The following is a 14,659-nucleotide window of genomic DNA, read 5'->3' as shown; positions in this document are numbered from 1 at the left end:
TGTACATGACTGCCCCCTGCTGCCTAGCAGCACCCGATCTCTTACAGGGGGCTGTGATCCGCACAATTATTGTGCGAATCATAGCCCCCTGTAAGAGATCAGGTGCTGCCAGGCAGGAGGGGGCAAACCCCCTCCCTCCCCTGTATTAAATGTGACCAGTGCAGCCCCCCTCCCTCTATATTCATTGGTGGCCAGTGCGGCCCCCCCTCCCTCCCCAGTATTAAATGTGACCAGTGCGTCCCCCCTCCCTCTATATTCATTGGTGGCCAGTGCGGCCCCCCCTCCCTCCCCAGTATTAAATGTGACCAGTGCGGCCCCCCTCCCTCTATATTCATTGGTGGCCAGTGCGGCCCCCCCTCCCTCCCTCCCCAGTATTAAATGTGACCAGTGCAGCCCCCCTCCCTCTATATTCATTGGTGGCCAGTGCGGATTCCCAGTATTAAATGTGACCAGTGCGGCCTCCCCTCTTCCCCCCCTAATTAAAATCACCCCCCCCCCCCATCATTGGTGGCAGCGGAGAAGTCCGATCGGAGTCCCAGTTTAATCGCTGGGGCTCCGATCGGTTACCATGGCAGCCAAGACGCTATTGCAGTCTTGGCTGCCATGGTTACTTAGCAATAAATAGAAGCATTATACTTACCTGCGATGTCTGTGACTGGCCGGGAGCTCCTCCTACTGGTAAGTGAAAGGTCTGTGCGGCGCATTGCTTATAGCACAGACCTGTCACTTACCAGTAGGAGGAGCGCCCGGCCGGTCACAGACATCGCAGCTCGCAGGTAAGTATAATGCTTCTAAAAATTGCTAAGTAACCATGGCAACCAGGACTGCAGTAGCGTCCTGGTTGCCATGGTTACCGATCGGAGCCCCAGCGATTAAACTGGGACTCCGATCGGTACTCTCCGCTGCCACCAATGATGGGATGGTGATTTTAATTAGGGGGGGGGGGAAGAGGGGAGGCCGCACTGGTCACATTTGATACTGGGAATCCGCACTGGCCACCAATGAATATAGAGGGAGGGGGGCTGCACTGGTCACATTTAATACTGGGGAGGGAGGGGGGGGGGCTGCACTGGCCACCAATGAATATAGATGGAGGGGGGCCGCACTGGTCACATTTAATACTGGTAAGGGAGGGAGGGGGGGCCGCACTGGCCACCAATGAATATAGAGGGAGGGGGGCCGCACTGGTCACATTTAATACTGGGGAAGGAGGGAGGGGGGGGCCGCACTGGCCACCAATGAGTTAAATACAGGGGGGAGGGGGGGTCTGCTTCCTGCTGCCTGGCAGCACCTGCCAGGCAGCAGGGGGCAGTCATGTACACAGTTCTCAGTATATTCTAACTTGAAGCGTCCCCATCACCATGGGAACGCCTCTGTGTTAGAATATTGTCACGGCCATGGTTATGACCGTGACTCCTGAACCGCATGCGGTTGTCAGCGGTTTACTTTGGTTGTCAATCACAGGTGAGGGCTGTGGTATTTGCCTCACCTGTGGTTGCCGCTGGCAACAGTATGTATGTGGCAGCGTAGCAGTCTGAGCTGTGCCATTGCAGCTTGCTATGTTGTGCATGCGTTTTTGTGTGTATGTGTGCACTGTGTTTTATGTTATTGTGTGCACGTCCCCTTTAAGTGGTGTTTTCCCTTCCCTGGTGTTGGAAGCAGGGCCGCCATCAGGGGGGTAAAGCCGATACCCCAGTAAGGGGCCCGGACCCCGGGGGGGCCCGGCCAGTCCCGAGCCTTTTTTTTTTTTGTGTCAGACAGTGAGTGATAGGCTACAGGTAATCCGTATCCTGCTGCAGTAACTTTAAATAAGCGCTCATCTCTTTACTATCTTATACTGACTCAGCTCCGGTAACAGGCAGTGCAGGGGGCGCTCCCTCACTGATGTCACGTGCCTGCTCCTCCCACTAGGCGGCGCAGGCGCGTGATGTCAGTGAGTGAGCGCTGCCGCCCGCACTGCCTGTTACTGGAGGGAGCTGAATGTAAGGTAGTAAAGAGATGAGAGCTGATTTAAAGTTAAAGTAACTGTCTGCAGGATACGGATTACAGTTTATAAATGTATACTCCTGTGAGAGGCGGGGAGGGGGATATATGGATGGCGGTACAGTTATAGGGAGGGGGATCCATGGATGACACTGTTATGGGGGATCTGTTGATGGCACTGTTATGGGGGGGGTCTGTGGATGACACTTATGGGGGGGATCTGTGGATGACACTGTTATGGAGGGGGATCTGTGGATGACACTGTCATGGGGTGGATCTGTGGATGACACATAGCATAAGATGCTATATACGGTATGTGTCATCCACAGATCCCCCCCCCCATAACAGTGCCATCCACAGATCCCCCATAATAGTGTCATCCACAGATCCCCCATAATAGTGTCATCCACAGATCCCCCATAATAGTGTCATCCACAGAACACTGTTATGGAGGGGGATCTGTGGATGACATTGTCATGGGGTGGATCTGTGGATGACACATATAGCATAAGATGGTATATGCGGTATGTGTCATCCACAGAACCCCCTCCATAACAGTGTCATCCACAGATCCCACTCCATAACAGTGTCATCCACAGATGCCCCCCATAAGTGTCATCCACAGATCCCCCCATAACAGTGCCATCCACAGATCCCCCATAACAGTGTCATCCACAGATCCCCCATAATAGTGTCATCCACAGAACACTGTTATGGAGGGGGATCTGTGGATGACACATAGCATAAGATGCTATATACGGTATGTGTCATCCACAGATCCCCCCATAAGTGTCATCCAGAGATCCCCCCCATAACAGTGCCATCCACAGATCCCCCATAATAGTGTCATCCACAGAACACTGTTATGGAGGGGGATCTGTGGATGACATTGTCATGGGGTAGATCTGTGGATGACACATATAGCATATATGTGTCATCCATGCGGTATGTGTCATCCACAGATGACTATATGCAGTATGTGTCATCCACAGATCCCCCCCATAAGTGTCATCCACAGATCCCCCATAACAGTGTCATCCAATGATCTCCCATAACAGTGTCATCCACAGATTTCCCATAACAGTGTCATCCACAGATCCCCCTCCATAACAGTGCCATCCACAGATCCCTCTCCATAACAGTGACATCCACAGATCCCCCTCCATAACAGTGCCATCCACAGATCCCCCTCCATAACAGTGCCATCCACAGATCCCCCTCTATAACAGTGCCATCCACCGATCCCCCTCCATAACAGTGTCATGCACAGATCCCCCATAACAGTGTCATGCACAGATCCCCCATAACAGTGTCATCCACAGATCCCCCATAACAGTGTGTCATCCACAGATCCCCCATAACAGTGTGTCATCCACAGATCCCCCATAAGTGTGTCATCCACAGATCCCCCATAACAATGTGTCATCCACAGATCCCCCCATAACAGTGTGTCATCCACAGATTCCCCATAACAGTGCCATCCACAGATCCCCCATAACAGTGCCATCCACAGATCCCCCATAACAGTGCCATCCACAGATCCCCCCCATAACAGTGACTGGAGCAGACTTGCTGATAAACACATCTAGGCCACCACCAGTCAAGGTAAAAAAACTAACAATTGTCCATAATGTAATGTAGTGTAGGGGGCCATGTAATGTTTTGAAGCCAAAATGGCACAGATGACCACCAAGAATATCTAGAATATCTAAAATTAGCTGTTCAAGTAAAATGTTGTATGAAACAATCATTAAAAAGGTGACTGACAAAAAGGGGCGGGTCAAAGGGTGTGGTCAATGGGCTGAGTCAAGGGGGGCAGCAAAATTTGCTTTCGCCTGAGGGGGGGGGGGGGGGGGGGGGGGGGCCCAGGCCTTGAGCTGTGTAAGGGGCCCCAAAATTTCTGATGGCAGCCCTGGTTGGAAGGGTTAACCTCCTTCCTAGTGTGTGTGTGCACTGGGTGTGTCCGATTGTGGGTGTGGCTGCATGGGCTATGAAGCCTCAGTTTAGACCTGATGTCTGAGGGGTACTCCAGCCTTGTTGTAAGCTGGAGGAACTCTCCTGGTCACATTTCCATCTGCCAGTGAGGGCCACCCTTGTGGTCATAAATTGTGATACACCATGTTATGTGATGTTCAGTTGATATTTTCCTGTTGTATATTGGTGCAGCTATGGATCTGGGTTCCTGTGTGTGGTTGTGTGTTTGCTGGGTTCATTGAATGTTGTGTGGACTTCAGCTTGCCTGCTCAGGGATCCAGTCAGCAAGGCTGTGGCAGGTAAGTGGAACTAGTTCACATTACCTGCCATATCCATAGGACTGTTTGTGTTCCCCTTTTTCCCAACAGCTTGGCCAGTGAGACTCCTGTTCCTTCGTGTCCAGAAGGAACAGGTCGTCTTACCCTGCTCCTAGGTGAGGGCCATCTTGAGGGCTAGCAGGGACTTCTAGGTTCCGGAGCATGAGCCCTCCTACCATCAAGGTCGGCTCATGTAGCTAGGAGTCAGGGTCAGGTTAGGGATGCGTTTAGGAGGTGACCTGCTCCCTAATCCTGTCGTCCTGATCGAGTAGCGACCATCATCTCTGTTCATCGCACGGCTGAGGGTTTTCCCCATCCTCAGCCGTGACAAATATACTGTCGGATCTGAGTTTCACGATCTAACTCAAATCCGTTGGTATATTCTAACATAGAGGCGTTCCCATGGTGATGGGGACGCTTCAAGTTAAAATATACCATCGGATTGGAGAAAACTCCGATCTGACGGTATATTAATAAGGGACTCCTGACTTTACATTGAAAGTCAATGGGGGACAGATCCGTTTGAAATTGCACCATATTGTGTCAACGTCAAACGGATCCATCCCCATTGACTTGCATTGTAAGTCTGGACGGATCCGTTTGGCTCCGCACGGCCAGGCGGACACAAAAACGCTGCAAGCTGCGTTCGGGTGTCCGCCTGCTGAGCGGAACGGAGGCCAAACGGTGCCAAACTGATGCATTCTGAGCAGATCTGCATCCACTCAGAATGCATTGGGGCTGTACGGATCCGTTCGGGGCCGCTTGTGAGAGCCTTCAAACGGAGCTCACAAGCGGAACCCCGAACGCAAGTGTGAAAGTAGCCTAATAGCACTAACTATTTTTTTCTGGGTGGCGCTCCGTTCGCCCGCTGTGGTCCCCATTTTATTCTCCCACCCTGCATGCTAATTTTCGCATTGGAACAGGGAGGAGGAGACAGCCCTGTTTTCTCTCTGGCTGTGACGCTCTCCGCTGCGATTGGACCTCTCACAGCCAGGGAGAAGGAGACGCCCATTGATAAACAGGGCAGTGTACTGCAGAAATTTGCATACAGGGCAGTAGAATTTAACGGGGGCCACAGCAGGCGAACGGAGCAGCGCCCAGAAAAAATAGTAAGTGCTATTAGATCCCCGCTGTATGCCCTACATACCCTGATACTTAGTTTATAAAGTCTGGACCCATGAAAGGTCCTCTTTAAGCATGAGCATTCCTACCAACTCTTGTTCCTGATCAATGAGCAAACCAATGTTCATAAGGTGATCACATCTTTTATGTGGCACATAAAATCATTGTTTGCTGGTAGCAGATCATCATGTGTACACAGAGATCTGTTGCAGGCAGATAATGAATGTGTATAGGGATGGATGATATAAGTAGTGACTGCTCGTTCCTATACACAGGAGATGATTGCTGCATATAAATGTAGCTCTCCCCTCTACCCAATGAAAAGCAATTATCAGGAACAACTGGTTTGTTCCAGATAATTGCCTATCAACCGACCAGTGCCAAAAGTCCTCCACTGTGTTTTTCAAATCTACACTATAACAGTTTTAGTACCCTGTGATTTATTTTTGCATACTGAGTACAATTTCAGGAAGGAAAGCCAATAATCACTCTTTGCCTGTGTTCTGTAATTGTTAGTACAATGTATCACAGATTATCAGCTTCACAATACCATAAAAAGCAGCTCCAAAATAAAAAATATAGGCACGATTACATCAAAAATAGATTATTTAGAATTGCATAAGCCCTTTGAGCAAGATTAGCAACAGTGCTCATTCACGGAACTGACAAGCTGACAAATACTTTTATAGAAGCATATCCTTAATCAGGCTTGGTGAAGGCAAGTCCATCAGGAGATTTAAAGGGGTTGTGCCAGTAGTATAAATATATCCCACCCAACAGATATTGCTGTTATATCACTTTACCCACATACCACCATTTAGCGAAGCTGCCTTATTCTAAACTTATTAGCCTACTATTGTACCCTGCAGCACATCTGTTTTGATATTCAGTTGTTGTAGGATACATCCTGCATTGGAACCTAGAAGCAATAAAACATAGGAAATGTCATTGGTAAGAACAAATGGCGTTGTTAGTGTCATATGATCTTCTTAGGACACATCTCGCTGTCCTAAGGCATGATGGGACAGCAGACATTTGACAAATGATAAACTAGGATTTAAGCAAAAGAAAACTGAAAACAAGGTAAATTTGAATAAATTAAATCTAAGGAGGAATGGAAGCTAGAGTAATTAAAGGAGTTGGCCACCTTCTGGTTACTAATATAGTCTTTGTTGAAATTCTGCACCATTTTCTATATTTCATGAGGTATACTCCCTTATTTACAAAATCTTTTGTACTGTCAACAGAGGTCCTGTCCATAAAATGGCTGCTGATGGAGGATCATGTTACCAGCACCTTCCTTCTTCACTTGTTCTGCTGTGATTTTAGAGTAGGTGGAGTGTGTTTAAATGCAGAGTGCATTACATGAAGTGATTTGCCTGGTCACATGACCCTCCAACAGAAGCCATTTTATGGACAGGACCTCTGTGTGGACAGCACAAAATATTTTCTGTACATGGAGGCATATTATATAAAATAGTGTAGAATTTCAACAAAAGCTATACTGCTAAGTGCCATATAATCATCACCTGTCTATCGATTGTATTTGGTATATGCTAAGTCCAGTGTCATGGGAGTCTATACACTAGGCTAGGTTGACATAGAAGCTGGCGAAGAGGATTCGAAGCATGGGGACAGATGTGCTAGGCTTTCATTACGGAAAGAATAAGGTCCAAGGGGAGACTGATAGAGATGTGGACTACATTCTTTGATTCAGCTAAGAAAGCTCCCACATACTTTAGCTCTCAGACAACACCTTATCTTCTCCAGAGCACAAATGTTCCATCCTACCCAAGAGAACACGCCTCCTTGCTACGTCATATATTCTGTTCTGCTGTTAGTGAAAACTCCATTACAAGATGGCGCCTATAGCTAGATATTTACATAGTTCACATACCACAGTTAGTAAAACAATGCACAATGGGCAGATGCTAAGTGTTATCTCTTTGAAATTGCACCATATTGTGTCAACGTCAAACGGATCCATCCCCATTGACTTGCATTGTAAGTCTGGACGGATCCGTTTGGCTCCGCACGGCCAGGCGGACACAAAAACGCTGCAAGCTGCGTTCGGGTGTCCGCCTGCTGAGCGGAACGGAGGCCAAACGGTGCCAAACTGATGCATTCTGAGCAGATCTGCATCCACTCAGAATGCATTGGGGCTGTACGGATCCGTTCGGGGCCGCTTGTGAGAGCCTTCAAACGGAGCTCACAAGCGGAACCCCGAACGCAAGTGTGAAAGTAGCCTAATAGCACTAACTATTTTTTTCTGGGTGGCGCTCCGTTCGCCCGCTGTGGTCCCCATTTTATTCTCCCACCCTGCATGCTAATTTTCGCATTGGAACAGGGAGAGGAGACAGTCCTGTTTTCTCTCTGGCTGTGACGCTCTCCGCTGCGATTGGACCTCTCACAGCCAGGGAGAAGGAGACGCCCATTGATAAACAGGGCAGTGTACTGCAGAAATTTGCATACAGGGCAGTAGAATTTAACGGGGGCCACAGCAGGCGAACGGAGCAGCGCCCAGAAAAAATAGTAAGTGCTATTAGATCCCCGCTGTATGCCCTACATACCCTAATACTTAGTTTATAAAGTCTGGACCCATGAAAGGTCCTCTTTAAGCATGAGCATTCCTACCAACTCTTGTTCCTGATCAATGAGCAAACCAATGTTCATAAGGTGATCACATCTTTTATGTGGCACATAAAATCATTGTTTGCTGGTAGCAGATCATCATGTGTACACAGAGATCTGTTGCAGGCAGATAATGAATGTGTATAGGGATGGATGATATAAGTAGTGACTGCTCGTTCCTATACACAGGAGATGATTGCTGCATATAAATGTAGCTCTCCCCTCTACCCAATGAAAAGCAATTATCAGGAACAACTGGTTTGTTCCAGATAATTGCCTAGCAACCGACCAGTGCCAAAAGTCCTCCACTGTGTTTTTCAAATCTACACTATAACAGTTTTAGTACCCTGTGATTTATTTTTGCATACTGAGTACAATTTCAGGAAGGAAAGCCAATAATCACTCTTTGCCTGTGTTCTGTAATTGTTAGTACAATGTATCACAGATTATCAGCTTCACAATACCATAAAAAGCAGCTCCAAAATAAAAAATATAGGCACGATTACATCAAAAATAGATTATTTAGAATTGCATAAGCCCTTTGAGCAAGATTAGCAACAGTGCTCATTCACGGAACTGACAAGCTGACAAATACTTTTATAGAAGCATATCCTTAATCAGGCTTGGTGAAGGCAAGTCCATCAGGAGATTTAAAGGGGTTGTGCCAGTAGTATAAATATATCCCACCCAACAGATATTGCTGTTATATCACTTTACCCACATACCACCATTTAGCGAAGCTGCCTTATTCTAAACTTATTAGCCTACTATTGTACCCTGCAGCACATCTGTTTTGATATTCAGTTGTTGTAGGATACATCCTGCATTGGAACCTAGAAGCAATAAAACATAGGAAATGTCATTGGTAAGAACAAATGGCGTTGTTAGTGTCATATGATCTTCTTAGGACACATCTCGCTGTCCTAAGGCATGATGGGACAGCAGACATTTGACAAATGATAAACTAGGATTTAAGCAAAAGAAAACTGAAAACAAGGTAAATTTGAATAAATTAAATCTAAGGAGGAATGGAAGCTAGAGTAATTAAAGGAGTTGGCCACCTTCTGGTTACTAATATAGTCTTTGTTGAAATTCTGCACCATTTTCTATATTTCATGAGGTATACTCCCTTATTTACAAAATCTTTTGTGCTGTCCACACAGAGGTCCTGTCCATAAAATGGCTGCTGATGGAGGATCATGTTACCAGCACCTTCCTTCTTCACTTGTTCTGCTGTGATTTTAGAGTAGGTGGAGTGTGTTTAAATGCAGAGTGCATTACATGAAGTGATTTGCCTGGTCACATGACCCTCCAACAGAAGCCATTTTATGGACAGGACCTCTGTGTGGACAGCACAAAATATTTTCTGTACATGGAGGCATATTATATAAAATAGTGTAGAATTTCAACAAAAGCTATACTGCTAAGTGCCATATAATCATCACCTGTCTATCGATTGTATTTGGTATATGCTAAGTCCAGTGTCATGGGAGTCTATACACTAGGCTAGGTTGACATAGAAGCTGGCGAAGAGGATTCGAAGCATGGGGACAGATGTGCTAGGCTTTCATTACGGAAAGAATAAGGTCCAAGGGGGGACTGATAGAGATGTGGACTACATTCTTTGATTCAGCTAAGAAAGCTCCCACATACTTTAGCTCTCAGACAACACCTTATCTTCTCCAGAGCACAAATGTTCCATCCTACCCAAGAGAACACGCCTCCTTGCTACGTCATATATTCTGTTCTGCTGTTAGTGAAAACTCCATTACAAGATGGCGCCTATAGCTAGATATTTACATAGTTCACATACCACAGTTAGTAAAACAATGCACAATGGGCAGATGCTAAGTGTTATCTCTTTTCTTATTTTCATATGTTAGCCAATGTAACAATGTCACATGCCTCAGGGGGAATGTCCCTCTGATGTCTATATAAACTTCTGTACTTCCTGTAATAAACAAGAATTTGCTTTGACCCCAGTGTGTGTGTCACAGTTATTTTCTTCCGTGCATGTAAAACCCTTGGGTTACTATTTATTTAGGAGCAGTAGAGCAAACGTGATCTTCCCTGATTTAGGGGCATCTTCCACACTGCTTAACTCCATTCAGTGAATGTAACTGAGCTGCAATACCACACAACCTTTGGACAGCTACGGTACTATTTGTAGAAAAAGAGCAATATTTATTTCACCACCTGGAACCACAGCCAGCTAATTCAAAAACTGCTACCAGTCTTCCTTAAAAGAGTTGTCTCACTTCAGAAAATGTCATTTATTGTGTAAAGAAAGTTAATACAAGGCCCTTACTAATGTATTGTCATGATTCATAATGTTTCCCTTTTTGGCTATACTCATTTTTCCATCACATTATATAATTCTTATTCCTATGGTTACGACCACCCCTCAATCCAGCATCGGTGGCTGCGCTTGCACACTATAGGAAAAAGCGCTGGCCTGTGTGTGCTTCTATGGTCCTGGCCACAAGAGAGGAGAGTACTTTTTTTCCATAGTGTGCAAGCACGGCCACCGATGCTGGATTGCAGGGTGGTCGTAACCATGGAAACGAAAAGTGTATAATGTGATGGAAAAATTAATCTAGCCAGCAAAGGAAACATTATGGATAATAACAATACATTAGTAAATATATTGACTTTCTCTACATAATAAATGCCACTTGCTGAACTGAGACAACCCCTTTAATGACTGTGATTGGTAGGAAGTTAAGGCTTGATGGACTTGGCTGATAGAGACCAGGCTTATGTCTGCAGAGTAAGGTAGCATAAGACTTATGTAAGCTCACTATTAGAAGACCTACCAGAATGACCGGGAAGGTACAAAGAGTAGTTGGCAAGCAGGGTCCAAACCAAGGGAAACATACTGTATACAGCCAATACAAAAGACAAAGGGTAAATCCAGAGACGCGCCAAAAGTCATTATGGCAAGAGAATCCAAAGAAGCTGAATCAGCAGACAAAAGGTTCATCCAAAAAGCCAAAGGACAGTTCACCAGGAGTTTAGAGTAGCATAATGCACAAGAGCCAGGGCACAGATGAATCACAAGAAAAGATAGAAAGAAAGAGTTAGACATAAAGGGATTGTCCAGTATTAGAAATACATGACTCCTAACTTCACCACACATGTCAATAGGTTGTGTGTGGTATTGCAGCTCAGCCTTATTCACTTCAAAGGAGCTGAGCTGCAATATCATACACAACCCATGGACAGGAGTGGCGCTGATTCTGGAAAACAGTAGCCATGTTTTTCCAGTCCTTTAAATCTCCTACCTAGTTCTGGGATTGGACCCCGAGCCAGGGACCCGATTGGCTTGGCGTCCATACTCACTGATTGGTCTATCAGCTGGAACTTGACTTGTCGGCATAGCAACCCTCCTGACACAGTAATGCATAGGATCGTATACGGATAAAGAATCGTTGCTACGATAGCTCGTCCCCATACAGTCCCCTTCTTGGTTGGAAGCATAGATCTGTTTACACATAGCAATGTATTGTCAAAGAACAAGGGTTTTAGGTAGCACATTAGAAACGGAATCACCCGATGAATGAGTATTTGCTCAGTTGTCATGTGTTCACTGGTACCTTTACACTGGACAATTATCAGGAATGATCTTTAGCCTGTATAAAAGTGCCTTTACTCATAATGATAATTGGGTCTTGCATGGACTTTCATGTGTCTGATTACCATGAGTTTCTCCTTCACTTGTGTAAACTATATCAATGTGCCTAGACTTTTGTACAATGAGAACTAGCGTTTCTTCAATCACACAAATTCTGTTGTAACTAATGTAATTGAGGATTTAGTTATTATATTCTTATAACTCTTTATAATAATTATTTGTTCACACAGGTTTCGTAGATGATTAAGCAGGTTAGATCTACAATTAATCTGCTGTAAATTCTTGCTTGCTGTGACATCTACAGTACAACCCCCAACCTTAGATCCTTTTGCAATAACAACCATTCAACGGGATAAAGCACTGAGGGCCAACTTTTAAGAGTATTTCGAAAACTCAAGCACTGGGTACAGAATCTTTATCTTACGTTGAATAAGTGCTTTCTGATACACCGTGTAAGACTTGTGAATTCACTGTAAGTATTTTTTGTTTGTTACATCATGTTGTGGAAATTTTATTAGGATGTGTATTTAATATATTGTGTATTGTCATCATGTCTCTCAGTGTCAGGGTAAACAATTGGAGTGGATATCTTTCCGTGTATGTCCTGTCACAGCTGCTGGGCGCAGGGGTCTCTGTCGGCGAATGGTCCATGTGCTAAGCGCTTGGCTGTTGGCCGGGGGAGACTGATGTGTTCAGCAGAGCAGTGTTTTGTTGGCTGATGTATGGACGCCGGCTAGGGCCCCCGCGCAAGGCGCGGATTTATTGGTTTGGCGTGGATGCATTTGTTAAGAGAACAATATATGAAAGGAACGTGCATTTGTTGTCTCTATGATAATGATGTTGTCCTGTAAATAAACATGCACGAGGATCATAGTAACTCTGGCATTGATCACTGAGCAAGGCTGGATAAAGTTCGCTTCAGTGGTTATTGTATACATGTGTTTTTTAGCTGGGAATGTTCTCATCTTCCTATGTCATCACTTCCTGTATGTCATCACTTCCTGTATCCTTGTCTTGGGCCAGCCCCTTTTACACCTTTTGTGAGTAAATAAAAGAAACAGACTGGGCAGGGGGAAGGTAGTTGCTCAGCAGAACTTAACATGAAAACACCTTTGGCTGACTGCAGTTGAGATTTTTACCTTTCCTTACACAAAGTTTGATGTGAGCGGATTACAACTATTAATATTTCTACAACAATCAATTAGTCATAACATTAAACGCTTGCCTACTTACTATTGTGTAGGTGTCCCTTATGGTGCCAAAACATGGAAGCATGGACTCAACCTTTGAAGGTGGCATGTGGCACCAACTGTTAGCAACATGTCCTGATCACTTCAGGTGACACTCCAGAATAAGCTCTCATGTGACCAGATGGTCTAGCCTTCACTCTCATGTGCATAAGTGAGCTTTGGGTACCATGACCCTGGTGCAGGTTCAGAAGTTGTCCCATGTTTGACCACAATTAGTAGGTACAGTACTAATCACCACAGCATAGGGGATAACTAGCAGATCTCTGTGGGTCCGACTGCTGGGTCCACTATCAATTCTGAAAACAGGGGTCCTGTTCCTCCCATCTGAGATCTGATGAAAAACCTTGCAAACTTGGCACAACCCCTTTAATGTCACAAACTGACTGTTCATTTGCTGTGGAATGAAAGGTATTAATTGAAAAGTGGGAGATAATTGAAAAATTCTGCTTTTTGCTGTAAATTAAACTGAGTGTGGCTCTGGCCTCTCTATTAAGCCTCATGCACACAATAGTATCCTTATTTCAGTCCGCCAACCACAGTTCCACGAGATACGGATACCTTCCGTGTGCATACCACTTTTTTTCCACTCCCATCAATAGAAATGGCTATTCTCGTCCACAAAATGGACCAGAATAATACATGTTCTATCATTTGTAGAAAGACCACATGGATACGTGTGCATGGCCCCAAAGAAATGAAAAGATCAGTGTGCTATCCACAAAAAATGCAGATAGTACACTGAAGAAGGCTAACATTTTCCAATTTTTGTAAAGATTTGTAAGAGGAATAGTCATAGAGACATCAAAAATTGGCTGATGGAGGATACAAATGTAATGCAATAATTTTGATTAACAACACTAATGACATCAAAGTGGCTTTGTACATCAAAATCCGGGCCAGACTTTCTATCTAACCGCTATCATGGTCCAAGACAGGATTTTGTTCCTACTGGATCTCAATCAGGAAATGGGATATAAAAAGGTGGTAAGGTGGGTTCCAGATTACCACTGAGGAAGAAGTCAGAACCCATAAGACTTCGAAACGCGTATGCGAGAAATTTGGACCCTCTAATACCACCATTTCTGCATACGCTACAGACTACCAGGATCTGCACCTCTCTCTTATCTGCTGGCTGAGAACAGATTGTCCCGTGCCTACTAAAGAACTCCCTGGATCCATATTGTTCAATTCCACCTTAATTGGATCAACCCAGGATCTGAGCACTAGGGACGTTGAAACAGCGGAGACCAGAGGAAAGGCCATATTTCGCTTTGGAGGTAAGGGAGTAGTACAGCTCATAAAGAGGTGGGACTCCACCAGAGAGCTGGAATCCCGAATTATTCAAGCTAATTTGTTAAATTTGACACAGTGTTTCTATAACGAAATATTGACTTTGTGAGCCGACCGAATATATGGTGTTGGATCGATACAACACCTGCAACTCACAGCCAATAATCGAACTGAAACCAAGTCCTACTATCTGTGAAAATTATACAAATGCATTCCAACATGTTTAATGGCGATCATTAATGCCAAATATCTGGTGACCATCTAATCGAGATTCTGGTTTGAATGACTATTATATCTGTTAACCAGAGCATATTGTGAATTGCGGTTATCGAATTTTTGTGGTTATCGAATATATGGTGATGGTTTGATTGACATCCAGCCTGAACGATCACCTTATTCGATGACCTGATTACATTTGCTGCTAGGCACATAGGTTCAACCAATACCCTATTCCTCAG

At 45.1% G+C, this 14,659-nt stretch overlaps 1 protein-coding gene across 4 annotated transcripts in view; it reads left to right on the top strand.

Moving 5' to 3' along the window:
• The window catches only part of LOC120995636 (toll-like receptor 8), a 90,421-nt gene that overhangs the window by 35,250 nt on the left and 40,512 nt on the right, over positions 1-14,659 (top strand). For 3 of the 4 annotated variants that reach the window (XR_005777638.1, XM_040424979.1, XM_040424980.1), the window contains one exon: positions 11,892-12,133. The exons of the other annotated variant lie outside the window; for it this stretch is intronic. The gene's annotated coding sequence lies outside the window, so the exon portion shown is untranslated. The remainder of the gene's footprint in view (positions 1-11,891; positions 12,134-14,659) is intronic. 4 annotated transcript variants of the gene reach the window in all.

The sequence above is a fragment of the Bufo bufo genome, chromosome 3 (genome assembly GCF_905171765.1).
Source record: "Bufo bufo chromosome 3, aBufBuf1.1, whole genome shotgun sequence".
Lineage (NCBI taxonomy): Eukaryota > Metazoa > Chordata > Amphibia > Anura > Bufonidae > Bufo > Bufo bufo.
This window is presented reverse-complemented; position numbering and strand designations above follow the sequence as displayed.